Source organism: Malaya genurostris, chromosome 3 (genome assembly GCF_030247185.1).
Source record: "Malaya genurostris strain Urasoe2022 chromosome 3, Malgen_1.1, whole genome shotgun sequence".
Lineage (NCBI taxonomy): Eukaryota > Metazoa > Arthropoda > Insecta > Diptera > Culicidae > Malaya > Malaya genurostris.
The window spans coordinates 143,168,312-143,190,185 of NC_080572.1; the positions used below are offsets into that span (position 1 = coordinate 143,168,312).

Genomic DNA, 21,874 nt, shown 5'->3' on the forward strand with positions numbered 1-21,874 from the left:
TTACCCGTGCCCGACCCGTACCCGATTAAAAATTACCCGTACCCGTACCCGACCCGAATGAGTAGTAAAAATTTTACAAAAATTCAGGATGGAAAAAAATAATATCAGGCTCTAGTTGGTAAGTAAAATACATTAAAATGCTTGTTCACATTTAAAAATAAAAATACACTGTGAAGCATGAATAGATTTCCAATGTCTTTGGTACTTTATACTTATTTACAAATGTCAACAAAAGCGAGCAATATCTACTCAAATTTTTCGAGAAGCATATTTACCCAAAATGTTGTAATACCCGTTGTATTCGATTTTGGGTAGGTATGGTTTTTACGAAACAGTGCGACTTTCAATTCAATTCTTTAGAATCACAAGTAAGTGTGCTCATTATCTTGACACACAAATAAAAATTCACATTCGAATCACTTGAAAAATCACGTAAAAAGGTTCCTAATGTCATATTGAATATTATACGTGACGAAAATGAATGTTATGCGAACATCTCCTGTATAGAGTATCATCAGTTCGTTTACGTGAATTGACCAAACATCAAATAATGTACGTGTATTCCCGGTGTGAAAAATTCAATTTTGAAAATGGTGAACAGTGAGTCCTTCAAGTGTAAGTAGTTTGAACATTCGTGAGAAATTTTTTTTGGTTACAATTTTTTACTACAAAGCAGAATGAATTATGATTTTGATTTAAATTAATCTGTCAAATATGCCCGTTTTGTAACCCTCACAAACCCACACCCACGATGTTAACGGTAGCTGGTGGTTTTTACAGCCATTGAACTGTGCCAACTCCGGTGGAACCCTCAACGAGTAAACACGGTGAAAATTTGAGTATTTCACGAGAAAAGATTTTCACCCGTACTTTTGCGACTCCACATTGTCACGCATCGAGATTTTCACTTGTAGTCCAGTGAAAAGAAACGAAAATTAACTGGCAATATAGCCCAACTTGCTGTGCCATCAATCGGTGTCATTTCAAGTGTGGTGACACCACCCAGAAGTGAAGAATAAGAAGAACTTCTATGAAGATTTTCTGAAATCAATGTTCATATTTTTATGGTTAGAATCCTAATGATTTATATGAAAATTTTGAAAATCTCCAACCACAATTTAAAATAACAGTATTCTGGTATCTGAATGTGATATTAGTACTACACTACATTTTATATATGAATCAAATATTTTTTACTGGATTGTGCATTAAACAGCTTTAAAATGGAAGTCCATTAAAACCTACTTGGATAGTAGGGTCTGACCGCAACATCTTAGAGCTAAGGCACACTGAGCTAAATTCTCATTTTCACATTATATGATGTTCTTATGATTTTTCACTATTAGTATTTCCATTGATATCTACAAAGTGTATTCAGACCCTGTCAGCTTGGAGCGAAATCAATCTTCAGTTCAACAACGCCATCGCACGGCATCACATTCAACATATCATGTCAATTGTATGGGTGCGCAGCCCTGCTATTTTGGCGCGCACGAATTTGACATTTCTCTCCCCTACTTCTATGTATGAGATTCGATGCGGACTCACCTGAGGACGACATGCTCGCAAAAAAGGATGTTGCCAATGATTTGTTCGGGAAATGTGAGAGCTGGATATCTTGTTAATATGATGTCTTTGGTGTATTCAACATCATGTAAAATATATAAGATAATCTTATGAAATATTTCATATAACGAATGGAATTATTTTCATATAACAAATGAAATTTCCAGTCTGAGTCAAATTTTTTGGCGCGCCCTATAACCATTACTAGATATCCACACAACATACGAGGTCTGTTCAAAAAGTTCCCGGAATTTTTTAATTGCGCGCGTCTGGAGAGTCCGGTGGTCAAATTTTTTTTATTGTGTTGGTATATATGTCCCTAATGTATGGTGAAATTTTCAGCTGTATTCATTGTTTACATTCTGTCTTGTAGCGGCTGGTGTAGACATGTTTTTTGAGATCGGCGATTTTTGTTAGTTTAAACAATGGAAGAATTGAAGAGTCAAAGAATTTGTATTAAATTTTGCGTGAAAAATGAAATAAAGTGTAACCAAGTGTGCGAAATGTTACAGAGAGCCTACGGTGAGTCTGCTATGAAAAAAAACAAGTGTTTACGAGTGGTATAAGCGTTTCCAAGATGGCCGCGAAGACGTTGAAGACGACGAACGCTTCGGTCGACCCAGCACGTCAATAATCGATGAAAATGTGGGAAAAGTGGAAAAAATGATTATGGATGATCGCCGAATCACTATTAGAGAAGTTGCTGATGAAGTTGGCATATCAGTTGGCTCATGCCATCATATTTTTTCACCACGATAACGCACCTGCTCATTCATCGTTGCTTATTCGTGATTTTTTGGCTATAAACAAGACTTTAATCAAACGGTTAAATAAAGATTATAAGTTTGCATATAACTTATATAAATTATATTCTGCATATGATTCATACGACAAATTTAATTATTATAAATAAGATTTTTATTTCAGTGCAGTGTGTCTTATTAAATATGTATTAAATATGATTGATCGTTTTTTTTAAATGAAGAAAAGAAATGTTTTTCTGGAAAAAAATGCCAGTTGTCAGGTCTGGTCCTAGGCGCGAATGTCAATCAAACTGTTTATTTTTCGGAAGAACTGTTTTGCAATAAAAAAGGCGGGTGGGTAATGTCACAGACATAACTGGAGGACGTGAATACGAATAAAACTGACATGTTTCTTTCTCACTTCTGGATAAAGATCATCATTCATATTAGATTGTGTATATTTTTCAACTTTCATTGCTTCGCTTCCAGAATTTTAACGATGCGTCTATACTACAGTACGACTAATTGACGGCAAACATGTTCTACCATACAATTAAATAACACGGAACAAAAACAGTTTTGTAGATTTAGATACTAGTAGAAATAAACTTCTCAAAATCCCTTGGAAATATTTTAGTGGTTCTGAAAAACCGCTTTGCCTAATTTGTTAAATGGTTATAACTGTTAAAATTAAAGAACTTATATATAAATCTGGGGTACGCTCCAAATTCAGCTGCAAATTTTCGGAATCTAGATCAAAAACTCAGGTCATAAATTTAGTTCCAGAAGTAAGGAACTGAAGTGATTTTTAGCAATTTTCCAAATTGCGTTGTAGAACTAAATTCTGAACTTGAATTCCAAGTCTTGATATAGGAACTGAATTCAGTTCCAGCATCTAGTTCCAGAAATCATGTTCACAATTTAGTTCCAATATGTAGGCTCTGAATTCTGGAAATGAATGCTGAAACTGAATTGATGAATTAAATTCTGAAACTAAATGCAGGAATTAAACTTTGGTTTTTAATTCAATTTTTAAATCAAGGTTCGGTGTTCAGACCTAATATTTATATTTGGATTCGAGTCCCTGAATAAGGAACTAAATTTGAAACCATTTTCAAAATCCAGAAATAGGATTCATAGTTCTAGAGTCATAGTCTTAAATTATGAACCTGTAATCTGGAACTAATTTTTTAAATAGAAGTATGAACTTAAAATTAACTTCAGAATTCAGGTGGACCAGACTTTAGTTTCTGAGATTAGTTATTGAATTTCACTTAAAACTCAGTTATCTGCTACTGTTGGTTTACTGCTAGCCACGACTCCCGAATGCGAAGAAGAGGTACATTGATTCCACCTGAGCATTTGAGGTTTTTACCACCTCATTATTACTGATATTGGTGGAAGAACCTCAGCACTATATCCAGTTCCGTCTAACGTACTAGAAAAAATGAACAATTCTCGGTTAAGATTTACCTAATACACTCGGCCAGTAGAACATCGGAACTGATATGTGCCTGACTACCTCAAAACCGTCGTCCTGGTGCGAAAAAGGCAAGCAAACGTGATGAATTTTCCTCGTTATTTCCAAAAGTTTGAGAAAACATAGATTTTGAGTTATTTATGGTTATTTTACACTGTTGATTATTTAATCACAAATTCCTGATTATATTTCTGATAGCATGGAGAAGAAATTATGTTGTTGCGTTAAGTATAACAAGAGATATTCACGAACAAAAACTTATCACTCTCCCAGAGGGTAAATTTTGAAAAGGCGCCTCATAGTAAAGTAAGTCGTATTCACGACAAAATTCTCTTCAACATGTAAACATATTTATGTGAAGTACAAATGGTCGGGTAATCGATCAAAAAAAAAAATTTACCCGTACCCGAGTGAGCAGTAAATTTTTTTACCCGTACCCGACCCGTACCCGAGTGAGCAGTAAAATTTTTTACCCGTACCCGACCCGTACCCGACCGAAAATAAAAATTTTTACCCGTACCCGACCAAAAACCCATTGGTGGAAGAACCTCAGCACTATATCCAGTTCCGTCTAACGTACTAGAAAAAATGAACAATTCTCGGTTAAGATTTACCTAATACACTCGGCCAGTAGAACATCGGAACTGATATGTGCCTGACTACCTCAAAACCGTCGTCCTGGTGCGAAAAAGGCAAGCAAACGTGATGAATTTTCCTCGTTATTTCCAAAAGTTTGAGAAAACATAGATTTTGAGTTATTTATGGTTATTTTACACTGTTGATTATTTAATCACAAATTCCTGATTATATTTCTGATAGCATGGAGAAGAAATTATGTTGTTGCGTTAAGTATAACAAGAGATATTCACGAACAAAAACTTATCACTCTCCCAGAGGGTAAATTTTGAAAAGGCGCCTCATAGTAAAGTAAGTCGTATTCACGACAAAATTCTCTTCAACATGTAAACATATTTATGTGAAGTACAAATGGTCGGGTAATCGATCAAAAAAAAAAATTTACCCGTACCCGAGTGAGCAGTAAATTTTTTTACCCGTACCCGACCCGTACCCGAGTGAGCAGTAAAATTTTTTACCCGTACCCGACCCGTACCCGACCGAAAATAAAAATTTTTACCCGTACCCGACCAAAAACCCATCGGGTACGGGTACGGGTCGGGTTTCGGGTAAAATACCCGATACCCGACCATCTCTAGTGTATACCACTGGGCGGTACGCCACTTCCGACGCATCTGAAAACCCATGTAGTTCCATCTTCCCGTTGTAATTCCATGCGAAACGAGGAATGCGAATAAACTCAACTTGCCGAAGTTGCCCTTTAAGGTGAAATGTAGTGTTATAAAATGCGCGCAAAATTTTATCCGCTTCAGTTGAACGAACCGTCGCACAAAGCATACCAAACATAGAAACAAGAACTTTTTTTTCAATGATTGAGCGCAGTGGGATCACCTCTCGTTATATTGGCTTGTAAAAAATGGACGTAATGGATTTTTGAATCCTTCACAATTTGAATATATACTAATTCAATCGTTATTGTTTGTGATTACTCTTACACTAGAGCTATAAATCATGAGTAATTATGAATGACTAACATGTATATGTATTGACCAACTTGCTAACCATATATATGCCTGTTGTTTTTCAATGTTTATCACATTGTTTGTATCACGATAATACTTGGTTTGTATATCATTCAGTAGCTTGTCAATGATGAAGTTATAGTTTTGCTATAAAACCTGTTATACGATATCACACAGCATGGCTTTATTGCTTCAGCAACATCAATGCATTGAACTCAACAGAATTGGACATTATTAACATTATAAATGACAGTTACTTAGAAAATAAACAATTTCTTACAATACCTATTTTATTGTATTCAACTCGTTTTTATTGTAAAACCCAATGCTGCATAAATTCGCGATAAATATGTAATTTTGCTCACGATATAATGCCACCGTGCCCCCTCCGTGCATTTCTCACACCACCTCAATACGAAACAGCAGCACGCAAGCAATAAAAAAATGCGGAAAAGTTTATGTAAACATTTTCAATTTTCGGTTGTTTTAGCTAAAATTTTATAATTTTGAGTTGCATTTTCAGATTCTTTGTGAAATTCTGCTACAAACACTACTTTTCAGTTCTAACATCACCCCCGTGGAACGGAACAGTTACCGTTTTTACCTTTCAAAAACCAATTACGGATCGGCAAAGCAAAATTTCAAAATTCTAAGAATACTTAGTTATGATAAATTTGATTTTGAAAACTTAAGTGTTTTTGGTTTTTCAAAAATCGGTCTAATTTTTGAATAATTGATCAAAAACGCGATTTTCGCATTCCGCTACATTTCACCTTAATGTCCGTCCACGCGGCCCCTATAGCAGGAGGCAGTGGGTCATCCCAGCTGATATCACTAAGCCATAGCTGTTGGAATAAGATTTTGATACGTATAATGGCTGGTGCTAGCCAACCGCACGGATCAAATAGCTTCGACGAATCCGATTGTAACTACCGTTTTGTATTCACGCTCTCTAACGGAAGGCACACCTTGAACGAAAAGGCGTCTTCCTCCTTTGGTTGCCATGGTATACCTAATGCCTTCACTGTGTTCGGTTGATCTGTCGATTTTCCATCAACAGGAAGCTGTTGGTCAACGACTAATTTCCAACAGTTCCGGATAGTTTGTATATCGTACATATCTAACGTCTAGAAGTGAATGAATTGAGAATTGATACCGGTAAGGCATGGTGATAAACAATGCATTTAAAAATTACGACATTGACTATTTGAAATTCGTACAACTTATCGGAAATAGGGATGAAATCAAGATTTTGAAATCTTTGAAGCCATTTCCCAATGATAATTCTTGATATTTGCATCCGATAGGACGGAGGCACAGTTAGACACGAATATAATTGTAAATCCACACATATCGGCCAACAAAAACGTGATCGCTACATTGCTTTATTTGGCCTATTTATAACATCCCTTTGTGATATAATAAATCATCTGCAATCATCAAAATCAAACGAACGATTCCGCAAATTTATCAAACTGTTTGTTTATTTGTATTAGAACTCCTTGGCAACTAGTTCGTAGCAACTGAACAGTGTTGCTCCAAAACATTATTTTCATCATTAGCGAGGGATCGCTCAATTTTTGGTAACTGATAGTAAATCGTCAATGCACATCTTTCAAGTCGGTTTTTCTTCAGAGTGCCTGGTCGTGTCGTCGGATACACCGTTCGATGACGCGCACGAAGCGTCAAAAACGACCTTTAATTTCGTTGTTGTACTATCCGCCTTCAGTACAGAATGATGAGGAAGGTAAAAACATTTACCGCAATCGACGTCAATCTCGTTGTCGGGAACTTGTTCAATACGTTCCAACGTTAAATATTCATCAAGAATGTCCGAATATTGCCTAGGGAGCTCGAGGTCTTGTTGAAAGCGTCTCTCTAACGATCGCAATCATTTAATGGTCTAAGTAACTGATTCACTCAGCGCTGGTTTGTCGCGTGTAAGCGTCGATCTAAAGAAGTCTAAAGTTGCCTACTCTGTAGTGGTGAATTCCGGCTGCTTCGGAGCCTCCTCCACTTCCCAAAATTGCCGCAAAGTGCGGTTGATATCCACATCGCAATGCAGGTTGATGACTGAATGGTTACTGCGAACTTCCGATGTATAAATAGCATGATTTCCCGAAATAAATAATCCATCCAAATATGGTGTTCTGGACCACAGGAATGCCCAAGTTGTCCTTGATTTGCCCCGCTACCAGGAGAGCAAGAAAGACATCCGAACCTAGAACAGTGTTGGTGATGCCGAAAATTTGACAAAATCTGCTATATTGCTATCTATATTGTATACAACATTTTCAATCCGATAGAAGATGCTACAAGAACTCGAGTCTCTCAATGCATGAACCGCGAGAGAATTTTTCTACATTCCTTCGCTCCACTTCATACTCTGAGTAATTCACGGCCCTTAAAAAAATTACAGTCTGATAATGATCGTTGCTGTGTGGAATTACCCAAGAGAGAATCGCAAGTTGGCAATTATTGCAGAAAATCGAATCGATGATTCAACTTGATGATTCTCATACTAGGTTGCAATATTTCAAAACCCTCTTGTGGAGCATTCACAGACATTTTCATAGACACAACTTATACAAAGGTTATATGCACATAGTTAGAATTAGCGGTTATGGTAAAATGATTCTATCGCAATTATCAACTGCCTGTATAGAATCGGATCGCGAAACGAGAATAAGCGACTGTTTGTTGCTTCAGAGAAGATCCCCACAGCAGCGTACTAACCTTTGATTCTCAGAAAAGTCATCGAGAGAAATTCGCTCTCGCATTGGTGTCGATTCTATGTTAAATGAACCATGCCGGGTTTTTGTTGTTGCGATGATTTCTAACTCTCTTTGATGGCACTGATTCAATCGTTGAAGAGTTGCCAGTGAACGTTCTTTGATACGATAAAAGCCATCCTTGCCTAGAATCATGTCGATGTGACCCGGTTGATTGAAGTTCTGTGTAGGCAACGTTGAGGTTAGTTTGCCCATCACAAAGGCCTTCGTTTGCAGAAGAATCGTATCACTGAATCGATTAGCTAAAGCAAGTCGAACAAGCCCTCGAATCGTTTCAACTTATTGCTGGCCTAACCCAGAAACCAAAAATTTGCCACTGCTGCGCGATAAACCGAGTTTATTGGCGCATGATTCCGAAATTAACGATGCTTCAGAACCAGAATCGAGCAACGCACGTGCATGCTGTAAGAATCGGACACTCCTTTGTTCACGGGCAATAGCAGTCGGAAGTATTGGAACGAACTGTTGCGGTTCCTTTGGCACTTGCGTAACATGCACGTTGATGACAGGCTCAGTAACTTCTGGAGGATTATTACTCGTTTCACTCTTCTCCGTATGTTGATCTCTCGAACCATCTACTAACGGACACAGAAGTGTAGGTATGATGCCGTTTTTTACAATCTGCTGTATGGCACAGAGATTTCGACAAGCAATATTTCACGGTATGCGACGAACGCAAACAATTATAACACAACTTCGCTTTCTGCACTAAATCACGTTTAGATTGAATGCACAAATTTTTAAATTCAGAACACTGATAAATGGGATGCTCACTAGAACATTTCGCGCACTTTTCTACTGCTTTTGCAGTATGCAAAGACTGCAATTTTTTCTCCATCGGCGGCTGCTTTTTTGTTAGCTCGTTTCCCCCATCTTAGGAAAGACAGTATGTATACGTTTTCCAAAGCATCACATCGATCATCCAAGAATTTCGAAAACTCCTGGAACGTTGGATTTACCATGTCAATAATTCTTTGCGCCCACAACGAACGAGTTTCCTTGTCAATTTTTTCTAATAGTTGGTGGATCAGCCACGGATCGCAAATGTTGAATTCATCTCCAAGCGCATTTAGTTGACGGACTACGTCATCAGATGTCGTGAATAACCTTCGCAGATAGCTGGAACTGGCAGTATTTATCGCCGATTGATCCACAAACTCTCGCACCAAAGCAAACACAGTGTACTTTTCCTTGTCGTAAAAATTTGTAAGCGTTGCCCATGCTTCTCTGTAGTTGGCATCCGAAATCAGGAATAGACTGAGTCGCCTCGCATCGCCAAATATGAAACCAAATACTGCATTTTCATCGAATCTTCCGAATCCATTCGATTATGAATTGTTGTCTCATAGATGTCTTTGGATGACCTCCAATGTTTTCTTTCGCCACTAAACGTTGGTACATTCATCGGGGGAAGTCTAACTACTGACAGGGGTGAACGATTCGATATCTGTTCTCCTCCTGCTGAATCGACATTTCTTCCAAGCTGGTTTGCTAGCATCATCGTTCGCTGAGATTCTAGCAGCATTTTCATCGCTTCCTTCAGGTCCTGGTAGGTATTGACAACCGTGTTTTCACTAGTTATGGAAACTGTGTCCATACTATCCTCCTTCAATTGTGTTGAATAATGCTCTAAACAATGTTTTGCGTGATAATAGTTAGCAGTAAATTCCTCTCGATAATTGTGCACTGACACCTCTGCATCAAGTTGATTTTCTTCTATTTCCCGTTGCGTTTTCAGAAAGTTATCAGCAATCTCTTTCAACTGGTCAAGCCGATTAACTATTTCACCGATCGATGCATTCCGGTCATGAATTTTACCTGCTTCCGAGCGCTCCCATTTCAACTGCATTAGCAATGCATTTCGTCGGGATACCAGCTTATCCATCGCGGTTTACTATTTTATCCTGTGCAAAAGGACCAACTAATGTAGCGGACTGTAAAGATTAACTCGGAATTACCAACGCGGAACCACGGGAAACGGACAACGGAAATTAATGAAAAAACCCGTAGAATCACAAAACACGTTTCATTCGAATTGCGTCTCAGTTCTGACTATTGCGTAGTTACTTTTTTCTCCAAATCCACAGTGAATAATAAATGGTAGAAATGACAATCTCTGTAAACCGTAATAGAACCGTTTGCGCTATAGTTGGTACGTCGTATAGGAAGTCGAAGAAAAGCACTGTTGCGGAGAGCTCTCGCATATTAATATTAACTTCGTTGAGCAAAACGGGACAGTCGATCCTACCGTTGAATAAATCTGTTATTATCAAAGCGCGTGATAATTCCCGTCGCACTTGTAATGTGTCGAAACCGATTAATGACCCGCGACTTTCATAACTAGGTAATTGACGATCGGTCCACGGCAATCGGCAAAGAGCGAAGCGAACAAATCTGCGCTCTGTTGCCTCAATTCTACAGTGTACGTCTGTAAAATGCTTAGTCATTCTCATTAAGAATCCTCGGCTACGGGAAGCTTTAGCTACAATGTAACTGATGTGATGCTTGAATGTAAGTTCCTCATCGAGATAGACGCCAAGATCCTTAACGCTAATCGATCTTCCAATCTGTTGTGGGTGTGTTCGGAGGTGACCGATAATGAATATAACACGACCCAAACATTAAAAACTGACTTTATTAATAGACGCACAGTTAGAGATAAAAACGCGTGTTACTTATTCTACTACATATTACATTCTGCTTCTGACACATAGACCGGATGCTGGTCGGTGCATCAACTGAGTGACAGTCGGGCTGCCACCAGTGAGCCCAGCAATTACTATTGGGTTGTAGGGATGGTCACGTCTCCAACATCTCCCCTTCTAATACAGCTGATAGGGATCGAACCATTGCGGAGCTCTTCGTACACGCGAAGAGCGGCGAGGAACCTGTACAGCTGAGTCGGCTTCATTAGCAGACTGAAATTCGGATGTTGAACTTGGCGTTGTCGATGATGACGAAGACGATGCTGACAACGAAGACTCTGATGACAATGTGGGCCTTCTCAACAAGGTATTTGGTACTGACGACTGTCTCGAACTAGAGCAGCTTGGAATGGGAGCTACTGGTGTTGAGTGTGCTAATGGATCTGGTGTGCAACGGGCCGGAAGGTTCCAAGCATCGAGTAGAATGCTGAGAGGAAGTTTCGTTCTATCTGTCAATGCTGGTACTCTGCGACTCTCTGAATCAGCACGATCTCGAAGCTGGTTAACGTGGGACCGAATAAGCTTACCATTCTCGAGCTGAACGTTGTACATTGCACGACCTACACGTCCCAAAACTGTTCCTGAAACCCAGTGCCATTGGTTCTTGACGAATACTTTTGCATACACCGTATCCTTAACGATGAATTGTCGCTTTAAGGGATGAATCTCACTCGATTGTTCCGATTGTACACGATCGGGTGGTGGACGGAGCAGGTCCAAACTAGTACGAATCGGACGACCGAACAAAACTTCTGCTGGTGATTTGCCGTCTGGAGAAGGTTTACTCCGATAAGTCTGAAGAAATGTACTGAGAGCATCACACATTGTCGCTCTCCCCTCCTTAATCTTTTTAATCGATCGTTTAAACGTATCCACGAATCGCTCGGCTTGACCGTTCGATTGAGGGTGGAACGGTGCTGTTGTAAGATGCTCGATGCCGTTGTTCGTACAGTACGATTGAAACTCTGCACTGGTGAATTAGGATCCATTATCACTCACCAGCGTCTCTGGCATTCCCAAGCGAGCGAACAGATCTCTGAGGATTTTCACTGTGGCGGCTGTAGTGATAATTCTCGTCTGCACAATTTCAGGCCATTTCGAGAAAGAGTCTACGACAACCAGGTAGTATTCCCCGTCGATCGGTCCAGCATAATCAAGGTGAACGCGCTGCCACGGTTTTGTTGATTTAGGCCATGACAACGGCGCTGACTTCGGCGGTGTTTTCGCAGCCATCGCACATTGACGGCAGGATTTGACGAAATCAACAATGTCGCTGTCGAGAGTTGGCCAATAAACATATGACCTGGCCATCGCCTTCATTCGCTGAATTCCAGGGTGGCCACGATGAAGTTGATGAAGACTACGCTTGCGATGGGGCGATGGTCGATCGCTGAATAGTATGCAGCCTTGTACCGTGGTAAGAGATTCACGTCGAGCATAAAACCGTTTGAGCTCTGCATCGGTAACGGTCTTAGGCCACCCATCAAGGAGGTAACGATAAACTGCCTTGATAATAGGATCGGACTGTGTAGACTGTTGTACGATCCTAAAACTTAAAGGAAGAATGGTTAATGCATCTTGTGTAACTGACCTTAAGTCATTTTCCAGAGAGACCGAAGCAATCACATAATCTTCCTCAGGCCTGACGTGCTGGCTGATCAGACGGGAAAGTATGTCAGCATTGCCGAATTTCGCTGTCGGAACGTGCTCGATGGTGAACTCATAAAGCAACAGCGTGAGAGCCCAACGTTGTAATCGGTTCGATGTGTAAACAGGAATCCATTTCCTTGAACCGAAGATTCTCAGCAACGGCTCGTGATCTGTCTGAAGATGAAAGCGACGACCAAACAGCATTTTATGAAACTTGGTCACCGCAAAAATTATCGCAAGTCCTTCACGATCGGGCTGACTGTAGTTTTTCTCTGCCGCTGTTAATGCTCTGGAAGCGTGATACACAACTTTGAGAGTACCGTCCGGAAATTTGTGTGACAAAGTAGCACCGACACCAACAGACGACGCATCTGCCGACACCACTATATCAAGTGCAGGGTTGTAGTGTGTCAACAGTAGGTCAGATTTCAGCAACTCCTTAAATTCGATGAATGCCGCCTGGCATTCTGCTGTCCACTTGAATTTCGCATCCGCTTTGAGCAGCTCATCAAGAGGATACCGCAGACAGCGCATACGAGGAACAAATTTTCCGTAGTAATTAATTGCTACTAGGAAGGACCGAACACCAGATACATCAGTGGGCGGTGGCATTTCGTTAATGGCTTGAACTTTTGCTGGATCCGGGCGAAGGCCATTGCGGTCAAGTAGATGACCTACATATTTGATTTGAGGCTGAGCGAAGATGCACTTTTCCACTCGGATAGTAAATCCAAACTCGCTGATTCTTTGAAACACTGCGCGAAGGTTTTCCCAGTGTGTCTCAGTAGTGACACCACCAACGACGACGTCATCCAAATAACCACACGTATGAGGAAGACCTGCCAGCATTGTATCGATAAGTTGCTGGAAAGCTCCCGGTGCTGTTTTGACTCCCGGTGGCAGACGATTGTACCGGTAGAGTCCACGATGGGTGTTGATGGTTAATAAATCACAACTACTTTCGTCAACCTCTACTTGCAGGAACGCATCCGACAGGTCGATTCGGCTAAATACAGTACAATTAGCCAACTTGTTGAAAATCTCCTCCGGTAGCGGTAACGGTTACTGGTGCGGTTGCAGTGCATTGTTGAGCCCTGTAGAGTAATCTCCGCAAATGCGAATGGACCCGTTCGTTTTTCTGACGACGATGGGTGCTGCCCAGTTCGAAAAGTCTACCGGTGTGATGATTTTTGCTCGTTCCAGTCGGTCAAGTTCGTTGTCAACCGTGCTGTGTACTGCATAAGCCACTGGACGTTTCGGACTAAAAACTGGAGTTGCATCTGGTTTCCGTTCCAATTTCACTTTTGTTTTCGTGCACAACCCTAACTCGTTTCTAAATACACTCGGGTATGCCGCTTTGAGTGACTGCAAAGTGATAGCAGGAACACTGACGTTGTTGCAGTACATGTTAATGGGCAATGAAAAGAGACCGAATGCTTCCATCAAATCGATTCCGAAAAGATAAAGCGGGTTTTCGACCACGTAAAACTGACAGTGATGTTGTTCACCGTTGAAAGAAACTAGACAGCTGAACTTAAACAAAAACTGCAATCGGTCGCCTGACGCTGTTGAGGCTAGCTCATTTACTGGTGCAGTGGGTGGTTTACCTATTTTCTCCCACAAGCGTTTCGATACGATGCTAACGTCAGACCCCGTGTCCAACTGTAGACGCACCTTCACACCGTTCAGTACAATTTTAACGAAACGGCGCTTGATCGACGGTATTTATACGGAGATTTACGGTTTTTGTATTTAACGATCCTGGGTGCTTTCTGTTTCGGCTGGTCTTGAAATTTCGCTTGGCAGAGGAACAATATCCCTCGCGATGTCCGATGTTGCCGCAGTCCTTGCATCTGTGGCTCCGATGAGTGCAGTCTCGAACGAAGTGCATTCCCCCGCAGTACCAGCAGGGTGTAGAGGGAATATTTTTGCTCTTGTCTGGTCCGGCTGTCTCCACTGGTGGCTTATGTTGACGTTTTGAAAACTGCTGTTTTCGCTTGATGAAATTCACTGATGACGTTGATGCTGATGACTCGATCATTGCCGTGTCCCGCTTCAGACACAACAATCGCTGACAATCTTCCGAAAGATGCTCTAGTGTGACGTCATCACGTTCTTCGATTTTCACCAGCAGCCGCGTTCGTATTTCGCCGTCTCCCTCTGACTTTAGTCCGCAAACAAACATTAAGCATTTAAACTGCTCTTCGGACAGCTTGCTCAGCTCGAATTCAACAAAAGTCTTGTTGATTCGACAAGCGTACGTGACATAATCATCGGTCGGTTGTTTGGTTACCTGTAGACACCGATACCGTTTACTGATGACAGACTCAGCAGCGCCGAAAAGAGTTTTCAGCTTTTCCACTGTATCGCTGAATTTGTATTCTTTTGGCGATTTCGGCAAGATGTAACTCACGTAACGTTCGTGTTCTGCTGATCCTAGTTTCCGCATGAGCAAGCGGACTTTCGCTTCATCGTCCAACCGTGCGGCATCCTGCTCGAACAAATCGTCGTATCTGCCATACCATGCAGCGAAGGCTATGTTTCCGTCCGGATCGTAGCGAAACTCTTTGATGTTGTTCGCCAGCGAGTCGAGAATCATTTCAGGGTTTGGAGGGACCTGAACATCGATCGATGATATGACACTCCGGAAGAAATCTTGCTGCTGCTGCATTAGCTGTTGCTGCTGCTGCTGCATGAATACCTGCTGCTGCTGCATAAGCTGCTGAAAGAGCTGGTAGGTGGTTTCTGTGGAAGATGAGCTCGTATTTGCTGATTGTTGCGATGATGGTGGACCGTTGAAAAATGGAGCTGGATGACGCAGATGGTTTTGCTGCATTCCCGGGTGCTGTGGACCGCCAGGTAAGCCGGTTCCCGGTTGCTGATGCTCCGGATTGAGGTTAGATTCCGCCATGCTGCTCGTTTCCTCGTGGGTGATAAAGATTAGCTTCTGATCGCCAATTTAACTTAAATCCCCGTCGCCACTGTTGTGGGTGTGTTCGGAGGTGACCGATAATGAATATAACACGACCCAAACATTAAAAACTGACTTTATTAATAGACGCACAGTTAGAGATAAAAACGCGTGTTACTTATTCTACTACATATTACATTCTGCTTCTGACACATAGACCGGATGCAATTACTATTGGGTTGTAGGGATGGTCACGTCTCCAACACAATCAAAGATGCATCCAGAAAGTATTCGACATGCAATGGCATTCATTTCTCGTGAACGTAATGGCCAAGCACATGTCGGGATGTACAATCATACGGTTATCTTTACCCCAATCTGCGAAGATTGACAATTGTTGCTGGAGAAAGGCTGCGTCTTCTAAGTTGCGGATGATGTGATAAATCTTGACATCATCAGCAAACGATAAACGAGAACCTTCCAAAGCAAAATTGACATCATTGAAGTACAGTAAAAATATTAACGGTTCGAGATGACTTATTGTGGTATTCCGGATGATGCGAGGAACTCTCCGAAAGTATGATCGTCAATTTTAACTGCTAAACGACGATTCCTAAGATATGACTGTAACCAACGAAGAATGTTCGAACTAAATCCAAGTCTGTCCAATTTAGCAACCGTGATGTCGTGGTTGATTATATCAAAAGCGGAGGAAAGATCTGTATAGATAACGTCCGTTTGTAAACCGTTAGACATTGTATCAATCACATAAGACAAAAACAATAGTAAGTTTGTGGTTGTTGAGCGGTTAGGCATGAAACCGTGTTGAGTATCGACAATATATTGCTTGCAGTGATTGAAAATCGGTGTCAGTATAACCTTTTCGAACAGTATTGGTATAGCGCTGAGGGAAGTAATACCGCGGTAGTTGTTTATATCCTTTTTATCGCCTTTCTTGTGGACTGGGAACATAAAGGAAGCTTTCCAAAAATTGGGGAATACTTCTATAGTGAGCGACATTCGAAATAATTTTCAGAGGAGAGCGATTACTCCACGCGAGCTTTTTCTAAGAATTACTGCCGATATTCCGTCAGGGCCTGAAGAAGTTGAGGCTTTCATTCCTGCAATAGCCGTCCGTATGGAGTCTTCGTCAAAACACTGAGGTCTTTTTTATGCGGTTTTTTATCCGACTTTTTTATGCGAATTTTCAGAGTTACGCGGTTTTTTTATGCGAAGTTTCAGAGTTATGCGGTTTTTTATGCGAAGTTTCAGAGTTATGCGGTTTTTTTATGCAAAGTTTCAGAGTTATGCGGTCTTTTATGCGAATTTTCAGAGTTATGCGGTAATTTTTGTGCGAATTTTCAGAGTAATGGTGGTTTTCTTTATGCGGTACGTTAAATTGCATAAAAAAAGACTTCAGTGTATATATATATATATATATATATATATATATATATATATATATATATATATATATATATATATATATATATATATATATATATCAGGCGCGTAGCCAGAGAAAATTTTCGGGGGGGGTTTTAGAACATGGTGATAAATCAACACATGTACAATTTATATCACAATGTTTCCCATGGGATATATTTTTTTGTTTCGGGGGGGGGGGGGGGGTTTGAACCCCTAAACCCCCCCCCCCCCTGTGTACGCGCCTGATATATATATATATATATATATATATATATATATATATATATATATATATATATATATATATATATATATATATATTCGAATCGAACACAATAGAGGATGATGGCGAACAGAATTCACCAGAGGGAACGGTGAAGCACTAATCTTTGGTGCAACGTCTTCCCTACTTGAAAAACAAAGATCCAACATCCGGTTATTTTCATTAACGACAGGATTCGACTGTTGAGGTTATAGCCATCGAGCATGCTTGTAATGCCAATGTGGAAAGTGAAGAGCGCCGGGTCAGGAAAGAAGAAGCCACCGGAACCTGTCTGCCATTTTATGTTAGGAAAGTTGAAATCTCCCACAACCAAGACTTTAGCTACGGGTAGTACATGAGTGGAAGAAATTTCTTGCAACGACTGTATGTGTGCATCGATTAGCGGTGGATTGCGGCATCGGTTCGTAGGGAGATATATCACACAAAGGTAGAGGGAAAAATTGACCAGTTTCAAAATTACCCATACCTGCTCGACGCATTAACCAGATGTGGTTTCGATCAATTGCGCCTTCAAACGACGATGCACCGCGATAAGACCCCGCCTCCGATAGTTTTTGAGTTATTTAGGGGGCTGCGATGGGTACGGAACACTTCGTAGTTAGATCCAAAACCTTGAACGGATAGCGTACAATCGCTGAGTCACGTCTCCGAGAGAGCGATGATGTCAAAGCAATCATCCGAACAAGCTAGCAAATAGTCGTTTATGTGCATGCCTCCGACGTTCTGGTAGTACAAGTGCAGCGGTTGACTAGATTGATCTTGCCGTCTTGGTTGGTTTGGAAGACCCCTTCCACGCTCCCACTCACAGGGCCGGGACAACTGGTGACTTGTACCAAATGATGGCAAAAACCCCAACACTCAACGAAATCTTCCTCCGATTTTACAATTTTGGCACAACGATCACAAGCACTAGCCATAGTGAACAAATCATAAGATGCCGACAGTGAAATTCGTCACAACGAAGGTTTGGAACTTTTAACATTCATCATTCTCTAATACTATAATCGAAAGTTGGATCAAAGATCCAACATCCGACGATTTAACAGACCTATTTTAATCTAAGTTTATAAAAATCGGTTAAGGCATATTTGACAAATCAAAGTGATTTTTCCGTTATGACGCTCACGATCAAATATAATAAATGATGGAAAAATACTTATCCGTATAATTGCTTCTAGTTTTAACGAGAGCATGTAACAGAATGAACAATTTTTCTTTTCTCGTCAGCTTGGAAATCTCTTGAATCATGGTATACTTGCATATCCTGTCTGTAGGTAGTATCTACCCCTTTAGTTCGAATGTAGTCTTCTAAACGACTGGGAGGTTTGGAGGATCTGGTAGGTCTGACAGCAGTATTAGCTTCTTGTTGAAAATTTATCGGCGTCGAAGTCATGGTGTAGTTACTTTCATGGTATCATTTAGGCTGTTAAATGAATTAACTAGAATTTTCGACTGGTTCTTAAATACAGCTTGTTTGAGTACGAACGGACAATCCAAAATCGTTCATTAATTCTTTCAAATGAAAATGAACTTTATTTGTAAATTGTTGTTCACCATTGAATCTAAGTCGTAATTGATATGTATAAGTACGAATGAGTTTCCGACGTTATGAGACTTGATCCAAGAGAACATTAAATTTCACTTTTCCCATAATTTCAATGATTTTTTCTAGGTTTCCAAATCCAATTACTTGCATTTTAGTACACCTTAGTATACACAAGCGCACCAAATGTGAAGGATGATGATCGTTGAGGATATTTAGTTTGGTATAATCAACAGACACAATATGATTGAATGATCCCTGGAAGTTAATTATAGCATTGTTTGTACCGTAATTAGTTCGTCGTAAAGAAAGTCGAAGATATGCGAAGAGCACGGGGTCGGACGTTGATATTGCGAAGAGCACGGGGTCGGACGCTGATATTAATTTCACGGAGCAAAGCAGGGCAGTCAATCTTATCGGTCAAAACATCTGCTATCAATAAAGAACGTGCAACATCTCGACGAACTTGTAGTGTATCGAAACCGATTAGTAACCCGCGCCTTTCGCAGCTTAGTGGTTGGTGAGGATTGTTCCACGGTAAGCGCCATAGAGCGCGGCAAATGAATCTGCGTTGTATCGATTCGATTCTATGCGCTCCGTATATGTAGTGAGGATTCGAAACGACATAACAGTACTCCATGTTTAGCAAAAATTACAAATCCTAAGTTGTAAGAAGCTTTAGAAACTATATAGCTGATGTGTTGCTTGAATGTCAGTTGCTCATCGAGAAAGACGCCAAGGTCTTTAACACACGTCGTTCTGACTATCGGAGATCCTTACAGAAAGTAATAAAAATGAAATGGCTCTTTCTTCTTCGAGAACGTAATGGTCGAACATTTATAAGGATTCAATTTCATACGGTTTACTCTACACCACTCGGCGAGGCACAACAACTGTCGTAGGAAACCAGCATCTTCTGGGCTTCGAATGTAATAGTAAATCTTAACGTCATCGGCAAACGATAGACGAGGGCCCTCTAGAGTAAAGTTAACGTCGTTGAAGTACAGTAAAAATATAAAAGGCCCGAGATGGCTACCCTGCGGAATTCCGAACGAAGCTATAAAATCATTGGAAAAAAGATTACCGATTTTCACTGCCCATCGTAGACGTCCGATTTTAGCTGTCCGTACGATAGGTGGCTCCCCTAGCAGCTGTTGCAATTCGTGATTCATACGCTGTCTCCACGTTCCGTCTTCCATCTGCGCTCCGCCATAGATGGTCCTCAGTATCTTTCTCACTAAGGGCGCGTTAGTCCTCTGTCAACATAGTCCAGGTCTCGTGGCCATAGAACAATTTCGTGCGGTGGCGTACTTTTCTCGATGGGAGGGTTTTTATGAGTCCAAAGTACGCACGATTCCCTGCCAAAATAGAATGAAATCTATGAATTTCTCTGCTGGTGTCATTATCGGCGGTCACCAGTGAGCCCAAATACACGAACTCTTCAACCACCTCGATATCGTCACCGTCTATCAATATCCGTGGTGGGAGGCGTAGTGTTTCTTCTCTAGAGCCTCTTCCTCTCATGTATTTTGTTTTCGACGCAAATATGGCCAGTCCGATACGCCTAGCTTCAGCTTTCAGTCCGATGTAGATTTCCGTCATCTTCTCAAGGTTACGTGTCACAATATCAATATCGTCAGCAAAGCCAAAAAATTGTACGGACTTTCGGAAGATCGTGCCACTCGTGTCGATCCTCGCTCTTCGAATCACACCTTCCAGGGCGCGTAGCCCTCTCCGAGATTCGAAGGGCCTCGAGAGCGTCTCAGATACTCGGACGAAGCACATCACTCTATCCATTGTTGCTTTGATCAATCGCGTCAGTTTATCCGGGAAACCGTATTCGTGCATTATCTGCCATAGCTGTTCTCGATCGATTGTGTCGTATGCCGCTTTGAGGTCAATGAATAGGTGATGCGTGGGTACGTTGTATTCACAACACTTCGCGAATATGTGATCCGTAGGCGGCGTTCAGCAATGTGATTGCGCGGTAATTGCAACAGTCGAGCTCATCGCCCTTTTTGTAGACGGGACATACCACTCCACCCATCCATTCCTGCGATAGAATCTCCTTCTCCCAACCCTAGAAATGATCCAGTGCAGCGCTCTAGCCAGTGCCTCTTCTCCATGTTTAAGCAGCTTGCCTGGCAACTGGTCATTGCCCGCAGCTTTGTTGTTCCTCAGCTTGCCGATCCCCTCACTTATCTCGGACAGATCATGTGCTGGGAATCTGTCGTCGGCTGAGCGTGCACCTAGAATGATTCCTGTACCGTTCTCTGTATCTTGTGCTTCGCCATTCAGATGCTCGTCATAATACTGCTTCCACCTGTCGATCACCTCACATTCGTTGTGATAAATATATATATATAGTGATAAAAAGAGAAACGTTTTATTGGACAGTGTGTGAGAGACTGAAAAAAGTGCTTTTTCCTGAGAGGTTTTTTGCACTCTACTGGAAGGATTATTTACCGATTGCCTCGGACCGCGTCTTGGCAGCTGTTCACCGTATTGGAGCTTAAGCTAAGTAAAACTTTATTTTCCCTGTTATTTAATACCACTTCATTTGCACCCCGAATCTGACCGCACGGACACAAGTCCGTGACATGACAGGCGATATAAAATTGCCTGACCTTCCCCTTGATGACCAGATGGATGCTTCTGTTGGCAATAAATCGCGCATTAGAAGCTATCCCGATGGGCTTGCACTTCCGGCTGGACCATTTGCGGTTTACATCCGAACCAAAGCCAATGGAAAAAAATTAAACCTCCTTAGACTATCAAAGGACCTGACCTCGCGATATTCTACAGTACAAAAATTGAAAAAGTACTCCCGGACAAGCTTAGGGTCTTGTTAGCCAGTGCAAAACAGGCTAATGAGATCGTTCAGTGAGCATTTCACGCGGGAGTATCGTGTATACGTACCAGCTCGCGAAGTCGAGATAGACGGCGTGATCACCGATCCGAGTCTGACTTGCGAGGACGTTCTTAAGCATGGGGCAGGCTGTTTTAAAAACCCCCTACTCAAGAACGTTAAGATACTGGACTTGTTCGAAAAAATGATTCTGTTTCGTCTAGACAATTGGGTCGAGACTAATGGCTTACTTTTAGATACACAATTCGGCTTCCGCGGCTTCTTCTTGCACGCTAAGACAACTTGCCGACGACAGCGTTGTGTCTA

The 21,874-nt window shown here is 41.2% G+C and overlaps 1 protein-coding gene and 1 pseudogene across 1 annotated transcript in view; both read right to left on the reverse strand.

Moving 5' to 3' along the window:
* Nucleotides 1–21,874, reverse strand: part of LOC131439429 (large ribosomal subunit protein uL13) — a 69,983-nt gene that overhangs the window by 4,099 nt on the left and 44,010 nt on the right. The gene's annotated exons all lie outside the window — the stretch shown is intronic.
* Nucleotides 11,002–13,383, reverse strand: LOC131439428 (uncharacterized protein K02A2.6-like; annotated as a pseudogene).